The 17,017-nt window shown below is 41.0% G+C and overlaps 2 non-coding genes across 2 annotated transcripts; both read left to right on the top strand.

Moving 5' to 3' along the window:
- Nucleotides 1-6,460: 6,460 nt before the first annotated feature.
- Nucleotides 6,461-6,567, top strand: LOC141603254 (small nucleolar RNA R71). Its single transcript, XR_012525144.1, has one exon. It is a non-coding gene; the product is annotated as a small nucleolar RNA R71 (small nucleolar RNA).
- Nucleotides 6,568-16,162: 9,595 nt separating this feature from the next.
- On the top strand, nucleotides 16,163-16,269 carry LOC141604415 (small nucleolar RNA R71). Its single transcript, XR_012526116.1, has one exon. It is a non-coding gene; the product is annotated as a small nucleolar RNA R71 (small nucleolar RNA).
- The last annotated feature ends 748 nt before the right edge of the window (nucleotides 16,270-17,017 follow it).

Raw genomic sequence — 17,017 nt, forward strand, 5'->3', positions numbered from 1 at the left:
AATAGCCACTTTCTTCATCTAAGTGGCGGAAATTATCTACAAGGGAAGCAATTCAAGGGTACACACTCCTTCATAGATGCAATTTCTTCAAACTACTAAGCCTAGAAGGATACCAATAAATCACCTCCAAGTTGTGTCAAGCTAGGGTACCTTTGTCCTCAATCGTTAAATGCTTTTGTCAAGAGTAGACTCCCTTTGGTGTTAGAAACACTGGAGGATCGCGGAATTCCCCCTCTTGCCTAGACAAGAAGAAGGGTCTTCCTCTCTTTATCATGCACAAAAATGGATAAGATGGATAAAGGGATCGATAGTATTTGAGTTTTATTTGGGAGTTTGCTTTTGTTTTTGTTTTTCCCCCCAATTTCTTGTGGCATATAACATTTGAGAACACTTTCTTTTGCCATTTCTTTTGATTTTTGGCAATTCAACACTTGACAACTTTCAACTTTTTGCATTTTCTTTTTGAACATTTTCAAAGTCACCCCATATGTAGTGAGGGTGCCTTATATTTGAAGCATAGGAGTTTTCATTTTTGTTACTCCTCTTTTCTTTTGATGCATTTTGCAAACTTTCTTTTACTTTTCATTACATTTCTTGAACTCAAACCAATTTCTTTTTGTGCCCATTCCCTTTGAAGACAAAATGTATGGTAGAACATGGATGAATGATGGTTGCATGGTTTCAAGGGTCACCTTGGAATAATAGGTAGCCAAGGAGTTATCACACCACAAGGTACTCTTGACTAGGCCTTAATCCATGGGACAAAGGATACTAGCATGACACATCCTAGGGTGTTTTACAAGTATTCTACAAGCAAAGTCTTAAGAAGAAAAAGCATCTACTCGGGCCTATATACACTTGTCAAGCTTCCCAAGTAGACGGTTTCGCAAAATTTTTCTAACATGCAACTACGTGCCATGATGCAACTAACATTTATACATCCTAATGCATATGCTTCTACTAACTAATATGCCAAATAATCTAAATGCAATTCCTAGATTCACATTGTTTATACCGCATCAATCAAAATAAAGCCACATAGTCATTAACATAAAAAGGAAAAAGGAGATTGGAAAGATCATACCATGCGGTCTTCAATATCCTCATGTCTCGGATGTGGCGTAGTCGATCAATGTGAACAAGGATAGACAAACATAATATATACAAACAATATATACAAGACTACACTACAAAGGAAATGAACTTGTTTTTGGATTTTCAATTTTTTTCAATTTTTTCGAAATTTTTGATTTTTTTGGATTTTTGAATAAAATTTAAGTTAGAATTTCCCATCCCCACACTAATATGGGCATTGTCCTCAATGGCCAATATGATAGGAAATTATGCAAGTATGATGCATGATTTCTCGACTAAATGCAAGCTATACTAAGCTACACTACATGATGCATGGGTTTTTGTTTATGATGGAGAGCGTAATTTAGATTACCTCCCGTTGCGTATGCATGTATTTCCCCAAACCAAAATAGACATTATTTCTAATGTCTTAAATTTCGGGGTAGTTCATGCACACGAAATGCAATGCATGAAACTATATTTTGTCATTTTGGATTTTCCATGTGGAAACAATAAAAAGAACACCTCAATAGGGCCAAGGTGTTAGTCCTCGTGTTGCTAGGACTCTCCAAACTATGATCAAGATAAAATAAAGAAAACAAAAAGAAGTAGACAAACCTCAAGAGGGTAGGAGCCTCCAAAGTTTGCTAATCCTCCATCATATTGTCATTGTCATCATTTTCCTCCATGGAAGTGAATCATCTCCACTCCCATCTTCACTTCCTTGATCTTGCTCACTTTCCTCATCATGTTTATTAGCCTCTTCTTCTTCATCAACCTCTTCATCAACACCCTCATCATCAACAATCTCATCATCGACATTCTCATCTTCACTCGGTCTTTCACCCCTAGATGTGCTTGAAAAGAAAACTTCCCTATCCGCCAAACTAGGCAAAGGACATGATGGATCAAGTAGTCCTTGCCTAGCTATTATGAAGGAGGGGTGGATATTGGGCCAATTATGCATCTACTCGATCATTATAAGCTTGTTTGTGCATTTCTCTCATGAGTAGGGTCATGTAATCATTTCCCACTTCAACATCTTTGGGTTTGAACTATTGATATTTGAATGGGTAGGGTGGTGTGACAATGGAGGAGGAGGGCTCTTCAATATCGCCCCTTTGTTGACGGATGATGTACTCGGCGTCCTTGGAGAGTGGAAGGAGGTAGTTTGTTCGGTGGGCACTCAATCGGCATATCTTGGAAGGCAAAGTGAAGAATCTAGCATTATTGGTTAGCCACCCATAGTTGGTGTCAAGACCCACTTATACTTGTTAATCATGGCATCCATATCAATGAGATGACCCCCTTTGATCGCCACATAGGTGTTATCTTTGTTGAAGTTTGGATCAAAGTGCTTGGCCAAGAGAGTAACTAGACCTCCATTTACAATATGAGCGGTGCCTTCCTTACCACAATCGACATTAAGCCATCTTTCCATCAAAAGCCTTAGAGCATTGTAGGGCTTAGTGAATTCCCTTCCTACATTTAAGGCCGACTCAAGTAGAACACAATCGAGCTTGGTAAAGTGATTAGTGCCTTTTCTTGCTATTATAGTATTAGCGATGACCTTGTGCCACACTCTAATGCCCGGATGGTGGACTAATAGAGCGCGACAAGCATGAAAGCTCACAAATTTCTTCCCAGAAATTGCCTCCCAAAGAGGAGCAGGGTCATAATTCTCGGGCATCTTGTGATAATATGGTGTATCACTAAGGCCTAATATCTTACCCAAAACATCAAAGGTGATGCGCCTATTCACATTCGCAAGACGAAACTCGATGTATTCTCTAGTTTCTACCTTAGTAACTTTTAATGAACTTAAGAATTCCAAGGTAAGGGAGGGGTATGTCAATTCTCTTATGGTGAACAATTTACCTAATCCCATGGCTTCAAAGAAGGCTTTTGTTTGTTCAAGGACACCCAATTTGTTCAAGGCATCTTCATAAATGAATTTGGTGGGCAAAATGGCTTTCTTAGCATACTTGGCAAATGTATCCCTATGGGAGTTGGAAATGAAAATTACCTCCGGATAGTTGGATAATTGAGCGATTTCCGGAGTTGCTGGTGTTGTTGCTTCCAAGGGAGGATCTTGTTGTTGATGAACTTCCAAGTTTGCATTAGAAACAACCATAGCCATTGAAGCTTTCCTTTCTTGAAGGCTTTGTTGCCTTTTCGAAAGTGTCTTTGCTTTGAGTGCCTTTGTTGCTCCTTTTGTTCTTGCCATTGTTGATTACACCAAGAAAAGATTGAAAATCTTCAATTTCAAATTATACCCAAATCGATTTAAGATGAAAGGAGTTTACTTTGTATTTCAAAAATCGACTCAAAGGTTGAAGATTTTGGTGCTTGAATCAATTATTGTTGCAAGAGGATTGATTAATTGTTGTTGTAAGGAAGTTGGAATTTGATTTTGTGGAATTTGGTTGAGGAAATTTTGTTTTTGGTGATGGAGAGGATGAGGGTTTTGGGGTTTATGGGTAGTGTTTGAATGAATGAATGAATGAAATAAATGTGGGAAGGGGTTTTAAAACACCCGAAAAATTCAAAACAGCAGGGGAAGACGAGCGGATTCCCGTCGGGACGCTCGGATTCTGCCCAAATGGGCTAGAGGAAAACTCGCCTTAAGACGAGCGTCTTTCAGAGAAGACGAGCGGATTCTCCAATTTAGGACGAGCGGCTTTCCTCAAAGACGAGCGGATTCTCTTACAGGAACTTTGCTTAATGTGCACTGGCAGAAAGACGAGCGTCTTTCTACAAAGACGAGTGGCCAGTTTCAGACGAGTGTCTTCTCAGCTGGGACGCTCGGATTCTCTTACAGACCAGATTTTTAATTTTTACAGCTCATTTAGACGGACGGATTCCTTCACAAACGCTCGGATTCTTGTAAGACGAGCGGATTACCCTTAAGCCGCTCGGATTCCTCCTGGTCTACCCGGATTCAGATCCATCCGTTCACTTGCATATCCCGTGTCATTTTCATTCTTCAAATCCCGTGTTCTTCATTGTAGGGGCACTACAAAGGCATGAATACCTAGGCAATTGCTATCCCCAGAATAAGTTAAAGCACTACACATCAATAAAATCATTAGTCCCTCCCTCACTTCTCTCAAAAATGATGAATATCTTGATCAAGGCACAAAAATCCAAAAATGACAAAAATGCAATGTAAGAATTAAAATGCAAGTTAGGGAGTTAGAAATATTTACAAATGGTGGTTTGGAGAGGACTCCACCAAACTCTCATCCTTAGTGAGATGTCAGGGGGGCATGTTCAAAATGTTGTTGATGTTACTCAACACCTTGAAGAAGTAGTCAAAAGCTTGTTCATTATCATGATAAAGATCCTCAATAGATCTTTGCACTTGTTGTACTTCATGTTGGTCTTGATCGATATCATTACCAATGTAGGGATTGAAAATCCCTTCAAACTCATCGTCCCAAAGACCGCAAACTTCGTCTACTTGGTCATTAAAAATCTCTTGAGTTGATAGAGACAACTCTCCTCCTTTCTTGATTTGGCCAATGAGGCCATCCTCTTCACTTGTCATGGGTGAGTTTTTCAAGCTCTCTTTGTTGTTGTTCTCTTGCTCTTTTGATGGAGCATTATCAACTTTCTTCTTCCATTGAAATTCCGACTTCTTCCTATCATCCTTCCGGCTATAATGATCAACCATAAAACATGGTTCATGCAAATAGAGAGCTCTCATGGTTCTGTCAAGATTGAAAGTTATGCTCTCATCTCCCACCTCTAGAGTGAGCTCTCCATGCTTCACATCTATCACCTCACCCGCGGTGTGCAAGAAAGGTCTTCCTAGAATGATTGGAATATTGGAGTCTTCTTCCATGTCAACAATGACAAAGTCCACCGGGATGAAAAATTTCCCAACTCTTACGGGAACATCTTCCCATATCCCTAATGGTGTTTTCGTCGATCTATCGGCCATTTGGAGTGTGATGTTGGTACATTTAAGTTCTCCCATCCCTAACCTTTTACTCACTGAATACGGCATAATAACACTCACACTAGCCCCTAGATCACATTGGGCTTTGTTGATCGTTGTGTCGCCAATGGTACACGGTATTGAGAAGCTTCTCGGATCTTTAAGTTTTGGAGGTGAACTCCCTTGAAAGATTGCACTACTCACCTTAGTGAAGGCGATATTCTCAAGCTTCCGGATCGACTTCTTTTTCGTAAGGATGTCCTTCATGTACTTTGTATAGGCCGGCACGTGATTGATTAATTCCGTAAAAGGAATCGAGACTTCAAAATTCTTCACAATTTCCATAAATTTTCCAAGTTGGTCATCAAATATGGGCTTAGCTTGATGACTTGGAAAAGGAAGTCTAATCACAATGGGTTCCTTCTCCGTGGCCTTGTCTTCACTTTTCTTTGAAACTTCTTTTTTTTTTATGGTTCTCCATCCTTGGAGTTTTGCACAAGTTCTTCTTTGTCACTAGCTTCCACAACTTCATCCTCAACTTGCTTCTTTGGTTCTTCATACCTCGTACCACTCCTCAAGTGAATGGCACTAACCGTTTCATGTCTTGAGAGATTCCTTTGAAGTGGTAATTGCCCCTTTTGTCTTTGAGAACTTGAAGATGCTAGTTGAGTCAATTGGGTTTCCAACATTTTGGTGTGGGCTAGGATGTTGTTGATGGTTATTTCCTTTGCTTGACTATCCTTTTGCATTTGAGTGAAAAACTCTTGTTGATTCTTTTGCATTTGAAGGACCGCTTTTTGAACATCAAAACCTTGGTCATTTTGTTGATTGTATGGAGTTTGGTTTTGGTAACCTTGGTTTTGGTTGTAAAAGGGTCTTTGATTTTGGTTTCTCATGGGAAGTGGGGTGTATGTTGGTTGAGGGTTTTGAACATTTTGGCTTTGGTATGAGAGATTTGGGTGGAATTTAGTGTTTTCATTTTAATAATTGGAATAAGGGGTACCACTCTTGTATGCTTGAAAAGCATTCACTTGTTCATTTGATCCCCTACATTCACTTTGGTCATGTCCCAAAGTTCCACAATTCTCACATATCCCACTTGGGATTGATGAAGATGCCGTCATGGTATTAACATGATGCTTTGGTGATTTTGAGGATTCTTCAAGTCTAGCCATAGCTTTTTCGAACTTCAAATTGATGGTATCAATGTGAGCACTAAGTTGAGAACCCAATTGAGTAATAGAGTCCACTTCATGCTTTCCTTCTCTAGTAGCCTTGCGAGGTCTAGTATATTGTGAATTATGGACCGCCATTTCCTCAATCTTGTTCCAAGTTTGATTATCGTCAACTTCGGTGAACATACCATTTGATCCCATGTTGAGAATGTTTCTTGAGTCTTCATAAAGACCATTCCAAAATTGTTGTACCAAAAACAACTCGCCAAGTCCATGATGAGGACATGAGCGACAAATTCCTTTGAACCACTCCGAAGCTTCATACAAAGATTCTTCATCTCTTTGCTTAAAGCCCGTAATTTGAGCTCTTAGCATGTTAGTCTTTTCCGGTGGGTAGAACTTTTTGTAGAAAGCTAGAGCCAATTTCTTCCAAGATTCAATTCCGAGAGTAGCCTTATCAAGGCCTTTCAACCATTGTTTTGCGGTGCCAATTAGAGAAAAAGGAAATATGACCCATCGAATTTGGTCTTGAGTTACACCGGTTTGAGAAATCGCATCACAATAGTCACAAAAAGTCTCCATGTGAGAGTAAGGGTCTTCACTACGCATCCCCCCAAATTGGCTTCTTTCGACTAATTGGATAAATGCGGATTTGGCAATGAAATTTCCGGTTAAGTTTTGTGGTGTGGGAGTACCATTTGGTAGGTTCTCCTCGGTTGGTATGGAATGTGATGAAAATTTAGGCATTGTGGGTTGATTTTGTGTTGGGTTCTCCTCACTATCTCTTGCAAAAGGATTGACGAACTCAATAGTGTTTTGTTGAATATCTACAACCTCACCAATACCTCTCAAAGTACCTCTAGCAAGTCTTCTATTGTTTGTCAAAGTTCTTTCAATTTCGTGATCAAAGGGTAACAAGTTGCCTTGTGATCTTCTAGACATGCAAAATATCAAACAACTCGAAAATAATTAGAACAAACCTTGAGGAGTTTTACTTCCCTAAGGCAAAGAAAAACACAACTAATATCAATCTAAGAAAATCTAAATCAAGTTAACACCGTCCCCGGCAACGGCGCCATTTTTGGTCGAGCCCTCTTGAGAGGTTTAGTTTTCGGTACTTGTCGTTAGGAGCACCTAGACCAAAACAATATTTATAACTCCACAAACAACTCTACTATTAGTAAAGAGGCAAGTAAAGGTCGGATCCCAAGGGACGGGTGTTGAAGTGAGATCTTCAATTGCAAGTAGCGGTGTCTAGGGGTGTCACAATTTAGGGTTGGAATAGAAGATCACTAAACTAAATAGCAATGAAAGTAAACAAGCAAGATGATTAAAAAGGGGTGTAAACAATTGATAAAAGGCACTAGGGTGTCATGGGGTCATAGGGGATTCATGGGAATTGATCATACAAACATATTCTCAAATTATAAGCAAAGCAATTATTGTTGTGATGGATCGAGTTGGTTTATATCTTACAATCCTAGGAAAGTTTGGGTCCCGGAGCCGAATCGTTTAGATTGTACAACACCTACAAGTCGACTTAATCTTCCCTACTCAACTATATGCATGGTCTAATGAGACTCGAGTTGGTTTATGTCTTACAAGTCTCATTAAAAAGATAAGTGATGGGTAAAAAAATGCAAGGATTCATAGGCTCGCATTTCATCAAACATAACATGTGCATAAGTTGAGATCACAACAAGCAATCAAATCAACTATGAAAGCATATTAAATTAAGCATGAATCATCCCCCAAGTTGGTTTCACCTAATTGCCCATTAACCCTAGTTAAGGAAACTACTCACTCATTATCATGTTGAACATGCTAGGAATGTTGTCAATCATACCAACAAAGTAAAACATGATGAATAAATGAAGATGATTAACAATAATTAAAAAGGGATTAAGAGAATTATACCTACTAATGATTCCAATAATAAAGCAAAGAATAATAGAAGTACTTGATGATTGATTGGAAGGTTGTCAATCTCCCAATAATAACCCAAATAATCTTCCATTACCCAAAATAAAAGATGAACAAAAGAGAGATTAAGGAAATGAGATTTGTATTAAGACTTTATTAAAAGTTGATTACAAGATTAAAGAGAGATTCGAATGATATAAACTACACTAAAGATTGATAAGAAGAACATCATTATCTAATTAGACTAATGGGGTATTTATGGTGGGGATTAGGTACACAAATTAAGGTTTACTAAGGGCTTAAATGACGATTAAGTCCTTGAGGAATTGCTCCTCTCAGAAAAATATGCGAGTCTCCTTTTTGCTAGTCTTTCCGAGATATGCGCATCCTTCATAGAACAAGAAGAAAACGGAATAGCTGTAACACAATCCGAGCGTCCAAGGCACGTGACGAGCGGATTGTCTGGCTTTTGGACGAGCGGATTCATTGACTGGACGGGCGGATTGTGGTCTTGTTGGACGAGCGTCCCTCTGAAGAAGACGCTCGGATTCCTTGTTTTGGACGGGCGTCAAGAGGGCAATCCGCTCGGATTCTTGGTCAGCTTCTTCCTTTCTTATTTTCTTCCTTCTTCTTCCTTCTTCTTCAAACAATCCTCGGGGATTTTGTCGGGGATGCAAGGATCTTTTCTCATCATTGCCCAACTACTATAATATGTACAAAGGCCTTCTAGTCTTGTCTTCTCTTTGATGCTTGGTCATTGAATTCAATCAATTTAGCTCTATTTTGCCATGAAAATGCAAGGTTTGTACTCCTTTCCTACCAAGGGTACAAAACCTCAAAGAATATGCAAAACAAAGGACTAAAGACAATAAATGACCTAAATATGCACTAAAAAGCATGGGAACAAGGCTAATTCGGGGACTAAATATGCTCAAATAATGGTCACATCAGTTGGGGACCTTAGCCTGTTTCAAGGGAGGTAAGGTGCTCTTCACCGGATTAAGGGGTGAACCCGGGAAGTAACCCTGGCGCATGAGAATGCGGTTGACTGTGAGGTTGGCAAATGGGTCACAATCAAAGGGTGTTGATTTATCGGTTAGGGCATTCACAGCTCGGAATCCCCACATCTCACTGTCGTCCTCCTCAATGGCTTGGGAGGCTATTCCCTTTTTTATGACGGCTTTGATCGGGGAAGCGGGAATTGTGATCGTCTTCCCGTTGAAAGGGACCCTGATTTTCTGATGAAGGGTTGAGGTAACTGCTTTGACGGCGTGAATCCAGGGGCATCCCAGAAGCATGTTGAAGGAAGCGTCGATGTCGACCACCTAAAAACTGTTTTGCATTTCCAAAGGTCCGGTTGTAACGGTTAGGGTGATAAGCCCCACAACCTTACGACCAGTGCCGTCATAAGCGCGTACTCCTTGATTTGTTGGGACCAAATTAGCTTTTTTGATACCCAGTTTATGAGCCGTTTTTAGGGGAATGACATTAACCGCGGATCCGTCATCCACAAGAACCATAGGCACATTCTTTTTGAAGCACTGCACGGTGATTTATAGGGCTAGGTTATGGTTGGCTTTGAAGGGAGGGATATCCTCATCAGAGAAGATGACCGGGTTATTCAGGTCGGGGACATCCCTTGTCATGTGTGCTACCACTTCTTCAGGGGAGGAGGTAGAGGGAACAGTTAGTTTTCCCAAGGCTTGGAGAAGAGCTTGTCGATTCTCGAAGGATGTAGCAATCAGTTGCCAAATTGAAATTTCGGCATTTGTTTTTTGCAGCTGTTTGAGGATCGAATTCTCGGGAGTCCTGGGTTGGGTGTCCACGTCTAGGACAAATTGGTCATTCGTTGTTGGAATGACTTTTGAATTGTTTGGGTTTTGATAGGGGCGTCCGGATCGGGCAAGATGACCGATCTCTTTTGCCTGTTTCCCTTTTCCCGGGACCACATAAACGTCCTCAGCGTCATCTCTCCAGATACCATTGACTTCGGGATCTCGAGAGTACCTTGGAGGGGTCTTCCTTGTTGGGTAGTTTTTGTGAGGGTACTTTTTGTGGGGTTGATTATTGTGGGGCTAATTGTTGTGGGGTGCGTGATAGAATGGTTGCGGGACCAATCCTTCTTGGTGAGGGTAGTTTTGGGTGTTTGGAGGACCCTCCCTCGGGCGCAGTGTTGGTGTTGGTGGGTTGAAAATTAACCGGCGGTAGGCATCGTCAAGTCAAGTAATCCTTTCCGAGAGACTGGCTATAGCCTCCTCAACTTGTTGGAACATGTCAAGCATGGTTGCGATGCTGACCACGAATACCCCGTCTGAGGCATCCTTATCCAGGGCATTCACCTCATCATCAATTGGTAAGATGAGGTGTGAGTAATCCAAGGTAGGCTCGTCATCGGAGATAGCATGGATTCCCAAAGGGTTCGTCTTGTTATTTGGTTTAGTTGGTGGAGGTAAAGGTAATTCCCCTTTCACAATCATGTACTGAATGACGTGTTTGAGCTTGAAACATGTTTCCGTGTCATGACCTTTCCCTTGGTGGTATTGGTAGTAGGTATTAGGGTTCCAGAAACGGCACTTCTTAGCATCAGACGGATCCGGAGTGGGTCCGATTGGTTGTAATTTCCCTTGTTTGATAAGCCTTTTTAGGGCGCTTGCATAAGTTGACCCTATGTTGGTGAACCCTCTTTGAGGGCGCTCAGCTCTTTTTGCGGTTGGCTCGAGGAGGTTAAACTCGTCAATTTTGTTTGTTTGACCATAGAGGCGACATCCGGTTGAAGTAGATCCCTGGTAGCCTCTACCGGTGGTTTTGGCTAGGACACCCTTTCGGAGGTCGTCTTCAATGCGGGTTCCAAGGATTTGTAGATCTTAGAATGTCTTGATGTTTTGGTATCTCAGCAAGTTGACATATACCGGGCGGATATTGTTGAAAAATTTCTCCACCAAAGTTGACTCGCTTGGCTTCCTGACCAATTGAGTGCTTACTCTCCTCCAACGGGTTAGGAATTCCGTGAATCCCTCTTTATCATTTTGAGTTAGGACCTCAAGAGTACGGGTGTTGGCTTGAATCTCGACATTTTCGGCATATTGCTTAGCAAATTCAACTGCGACCTCATCCCAGGTAGTGAGGTTCTTCGGGTCAAGGGAGTAGTACCATTGGTGAGGGATTGGTTCCAGGGATGATGGAAAGATCCGGGTGAAGAGTTCTTGTTTGACCCCTTTTATGGCCATGTAGTCCTTGAAGGCTCAGATGTGATTGAGTGGGTCCTCCACTCCTTTGAATTTGGGCACATCACTCAAGGTAAAGTTGTCAGGTAGTTGATCCCCAACGGGTTCAAATCTTCGATTGTTCTCGAGGTGGATATTGTTACCCCGGGCTAGGAGTTGTTCTTCCAAGAGTTTGAGCCTTTTCTCAGTTTCAGTCAAAGGCGGAGTGTTGTGTTCTCCAGTTTCCTTGTTTTCTAGGATGTCGATACGGGTCTCTACACGGTCTAGGGTTACCTTAAGAGCAGTTAGTAGGCTGGCTAGCTGGACAGTTGTAACATCTCTGTTGTCATTGTTGTTGGACGAAGTTGAAGATGGGGCCATGGTTCTGAGGCAGAAAAACGGCTCACATTACAACTCAATCCGACACGGTTCAAAGACTGAACGCATAAAACACAAAGGACGGAACAAAGATCAGACTCAGCAAGAAGAGGATGACCGTGCGTGGTACCTCGGTGCTGACTCGATTTATAACGTGACGGTGTTGACCGAACTTTTTGACTCGCGTCCAATGTAGTGGCGTGACGCCGTTGGACGAGTCTCGTGGTGAGACGACTCATAAGTAAAGACTCATAAGTACGTTTGCTCTAACTCGATAGACACGAGGCGGAATTGGAATGGTGGACTGAAGATTTCGAAAATAGAGATTTTCAAAAAGATTCGTTTATCGCTTTATGGACGGCTTCTGAAGAATAAGGTTCTCCAAAATTCGGTCAGTTGAAAGGTTGTCTTAAGTTTGTTTGCAAAAGACGGTTTGAATTTATGTCGGCTCGGAAACCAATGTACTGTTTCCAGAGACGGTTTTTGAAATTCAAAATTGTATGTGTTGAAAATCGAGTTTTTAAATGTTTGAAAAGGTCTCAGGGACGGTGTATGGTCCCCGGGATCTCGAAAGTGTCTCGAGAAAGGGGTGTGTTCCTTTCTGAGGTTTGAAAGAGCCATTGTCGGCGTGAGATGGGTTAAAATCCGTGTCCTGATGCGGCAATTATAACGGCGTAAAACGGTGTTTTGAAATGGTTTTAGAAAACCGAGTTTGAAAATCGTCATTACGACGGCCTGGAAAGGCGTGTTGAAATGGTTGTAAAAAACCGGGTTTGAAAATCGTCATTACGACGGCCTAGAAAGGCGTGTTGAAATGGTTATAAAAAACCGGGTTTGAAAATCGTCATTACAACGGCCTAGAAAGGCGTGTTGAAAAGCAACGGTCAGCGAAAGACCGAGGTTTGAATGGCCATTATAACGGCGCAAAAAGGTGTTTTTGAAAGTTTGAAAATGACACGGAAGGACTTATGATCACGTAACACATAAGCACTCACAGTTTCATTATATTATGCATAATGCTGACATGGGTTTTGGCTTAAATGGGTGGGTTACACACCAAGCAATCAAACCCCGATTTTCGAGAGGGATACCAATCCAAACAAAATGTGTAAGGAGTGTGCCCTAGCCTCGTGCTCAAAGGTGATGAAAGCTCTTTGACGAAACAGAAATGTGTAACATCAATGGTATGCTTGACTCAATCAGGATTCGAGACGCGGGCATGAGAAAACTCACACCGACGGGACGAGCCAATTGGTCTAAAAGGGTTAGGTTGTGGGCCCGGACAAGGAACCCGACCGTGATCGTAATATCAATTAATGCATTTCTACCAAGACCTCGTTCGAGTCTCACCATCTAGGGATCACAAAGATACAAGTGTCCTAATTTTCCCCAGCGGAGTCGCCAATCAGTGGACATGGCTCACCTGCATATGCCCAGCCGATCTGTGGACAACGGCAGCGGTCATTTTGAAAGCCACGCTTAGCGGCGTAAGGATGCTTTCGACCGGATCGTTTTAGATTGGTCGGTTTCATCTCGGCAAGAGTCTCGAAACGATGCAAGAGATATTCGGAGTCGCCACCAAGCATTTGTGGGATGCTTGGAACCCGTTCGAATCCACTTTATACCTCGGTCAAACTAAGCACAAAGCAGGGTTTGACATAGGTACTAAATATAAGGAATCGTCCCTCTTTAGAATCCTATCTCTAGAATGACTCTCGTACGCCCTGGATAAGGTCGTCCACTATCCAAAGTTTATGGGTAAGAGGTGAAGGTACGTATTGGAAAGCCCTTTAATCAGACACCCAATCCCGCCCACAGTAGCGGCCTCTACTGATCGATCTTGGTTGGTTAAAATCAAAAATTGATAAAACGGGTAAATGCATGAATATCCACTAGTTTGAACCTAACATGTGTGCTTTCTATGTCGGTTTGTTAAATCCAAGTATCAAGTATAAGATGTCGAGTTGGATTTAATGCTGATTTGCATGCAATACGGAAATTAAACATCCATTTACCGAATTAGGTTTATGGTGCATAATGCGATCCATTTGTCTTAGTAAGGCATTTTGCAAATATGATGTTGAGTGGGCAGATTCGTCATCTGATCCATCCTGAATTCGGGTTAACCAAAGTCGGGATCGTCCTGGACAAATACTGAAAGGGAACAGACCTTGTATCAGACAGCCAGAAGAGGCGCGACCCTGTTGGCGATGCAAGTGGGTCTGCCCTGGTTTGAAAATAGAAAAATGAGAGGCCTGTTTAGGCGCGGGTCAGCAAACGATGGAAGACGTGTTCTGACCATTGAAAGGGTTTGTAAAACGTATTGAAAATTGGGTGTTTGAACCCATCTTGATTTGAAAAGACCGTTTAGGCCGCTTTTGTGTTGATTTGAAGAACGAGAATTGAATAATCGTCATTGTTTTGACAATATTCGATGTCGGGTTCTGTTTTCAAGCTTGACATGAATAGTTTTGAAAATAATTATGAACTAGTTGTTTTAAGTTCATTTATTTGTAATTAGTCAATATTCATCATCGTACTCGGGTTAAAATCCGACATGGTATGTAGAACCAAGGATGACTTTGTGTTGATGACTAATACATTTGTTGAAAATGTAAAGAAATGAGAAAGGCTTTAAAATACCCTTCAAAATGTTAATAAATGAAATAAAAGGCTTTAAAATACCCTTTATAATGTAATTAACCAAATATTATCACCGAAACACGGATTAAACCGTCATGGTATTAGGAACCAAGGGTGAAAATGTTTTATGGTTAAAAACCTTTCATAAAAAAAGGTTTGAAAATATTTGAAATGGTAAAAACCGATTGGAAATATGAAATAAAAATAGAAGGGATAAAGAGACAAAACACGGTTTGGATTTAGGTTTGGCAGGCCACTTGAGGCGCGAGCTTGTTTGCTACGTAAGTAGCCTCTGCCTCAACCAAAAATCCGGTTTTGGCTGTTTCTTCCCATGTTTTGGACCATGTTATTCATGATTTAGCATGTTATAGTCATCAAACATATGAAAACATGATAAAAGAAGATTTTTACACCCTCATACTTACATGCTAGGCTTGTGGCGAGAAACCGACGAAAGTGTATCACCTTGTTTGGCCGAAAAACTCGTTTTAAAAACCGTTTTAGTAAGTAAAAGAGTGTTTTGTTAAGTTTAGTGATGATGTAGTGGTCGAGATGGTCGGTCAAGTGATTTAATGCACGATGACGGTACCAAACAATGTGTAAGGCTTGTGTCTATGATCGGTAGGTCGTAAACACGTGTCGGATTGTGACTTGAGAAGTCGAATCTAGAATTTTAAGGGGAAAAGAGGGGGCGGACTCTCGCGTAACTCTCAAATGGTGGCATTTGAGGGGTATTTATAAGAAAATGAGTGGTTGTATGTGTTTTGAGCGACGTGGCCGCATGAGCTGCTCAAAGAAGCACGAGCCATGTCGCACGTCATCGAGGTGTCTTGTCTCTATCACACAAGTGCAATCATGATTTGTTCTATCCTAGGATTTGGAAGAACTTGATTTGTACTTGACCATGTATGATTCCGGGAAATCTTAACATGGAAGCATTTGAATGGTTTGTTTTTTGTGAGATGACACTAACCGTTTCATGTCTTGGGGGATTACTTTGAGGTGGTAATTGCCCCTTTTGTCTTTGAGAGCTTGAAGATAATAGTTGGGTCATTTGAGTTTCCAACATTTTTGTGTGGGCTAGGATGTTGTTGATGGTGATGTCTTTTGCTTGGCTATCTTTTTGCATTTGAGTGAAAAATTCTTCTTGATTCTTTTGCATTTGGAGGACCGCTCTTTGAACATCAAAACCTTGGTCATTTTGTCGATTTTATGGGGTTTGATTTTGATAACCTTCGTTTTGGTTGTAAAAGGGTCTTTGATTTTGGTTTCTCATGGGAGGTGGGGTGTATGTTGGTTGAGGGTTTTGAACATTTTGGCTTTTTTATGAGAGATTTGGGTGGAATTTGGTGTTTTCATTGTAATAGTTGGAATAAGGGGTACCATTTTTGTATGCTTGAAAAGAATTCACTTGCTCACTTGTTCCCCTACATTCACTTTGGTCATGTCCCAAAGTTCCACAATTCTCACATTTCCCACTTGGGATTGATGAAGATGCCACCATGGCATTAACATGTTGCTTTGGTGATTTTGAGGCTTCTTCAAGTTTAGCCATAGCCTTTTCAAACTTCAAGTTGATGGTATCAATATGAGCACTAAGTTGAGCACCCAATTGAGTAATAGAGTCCACTTCATGCTATCCTCCTCTAGTAGCCTTGAGAGGTCTACTATATTGTGAATTATGGACCGCCATTTCCTCAATCTTGTTCCAAGTTTGATTATCGTCCACTTCGGTGAACATACCATTTGATCCCATGTTGAGAATGTTTCGGGAATCTTTATAAATTCCATTCCAAAATTGTTGTACCAAGAACCACTCGCTAAGTCCATGATGAGGACATGAGCGACAATTTCCTTTGAATCGCTCCCAAGCTTCATACAAAGATTCTTCGTCCCTTTGCTTAAAACCCGTAATTTGACCTCTTAGCATGTTAATCTTTTCCGGAGGATAAAATTTTTTGTAGAAAGCTAGAGCCAACTTCTTCCAAGAGTCAATTCCTAGAGTAGCCTTATCAAGGCTCTTCAACCATTGTTTCGCGGTACCAATTAGAGAAAAAGGAAATAAGACCCATCGAATTTGGTCTTGAGTCACTCCGGTTTGTGAAATCGCATCACAATAGTCACAAAAAATCTCCATGTGAGAATGACGGTCTTCACAAGGGATCTCTCCAAATTGGCTTCTTTCGACTAACTGGATAAATGCGAATTTTGCAATGAAATTTCCGGTTAACTGTTGTGGTGTGGGAGTTCCATTGGGTAGGTTCTCCTCGGTTGGTAAGGAATGTGATGAAAACTTAGGCATTATGGGTTGATTTTGTGTTGGGTTCTCCTCACCTTCTCTTGCAAAAGGGTTGATGAACTAAATAGTATTTGGTTGAATATCTACAACCTCACCAATACCTCTCAAAGTGTTTCTAGCAAGTCCTCTATTAGTTGTCAAAGTCCTTTCAATTTCGTGATCAATGGGTAACAAGTTACCTTGTGATCTTCTAGACATGCAAAATATCAAACAACTCGAAAACAATTAGAACAAACCTTGAGGAGTTTTACTTCCCAAAAGAAAGAAAGACACAACTAATAACAATCAAAGAAAATCAAATCAAGTTAACACTGTCCCCGGCAACGGCGCCATTTTTGGTCGGTCCGCTTTGAGCTTAGATTTCGGTTACTTGTCGTTA

This window comes from Silene latifolia, chromosome 9 (assembly GCF_048544455.1).
Source record: "Silene latifolia isolate original U9 population chromosome 9, ASM4854445v1, whole genome shotgun sequence".
Classification (NCBI taxonomy): Eukaryota; Viridiplantae; Streptophyta; class Magnoliopsida; order Caryophyllales; family Caryophyllaceae; genus Silene; species Silene latifolia.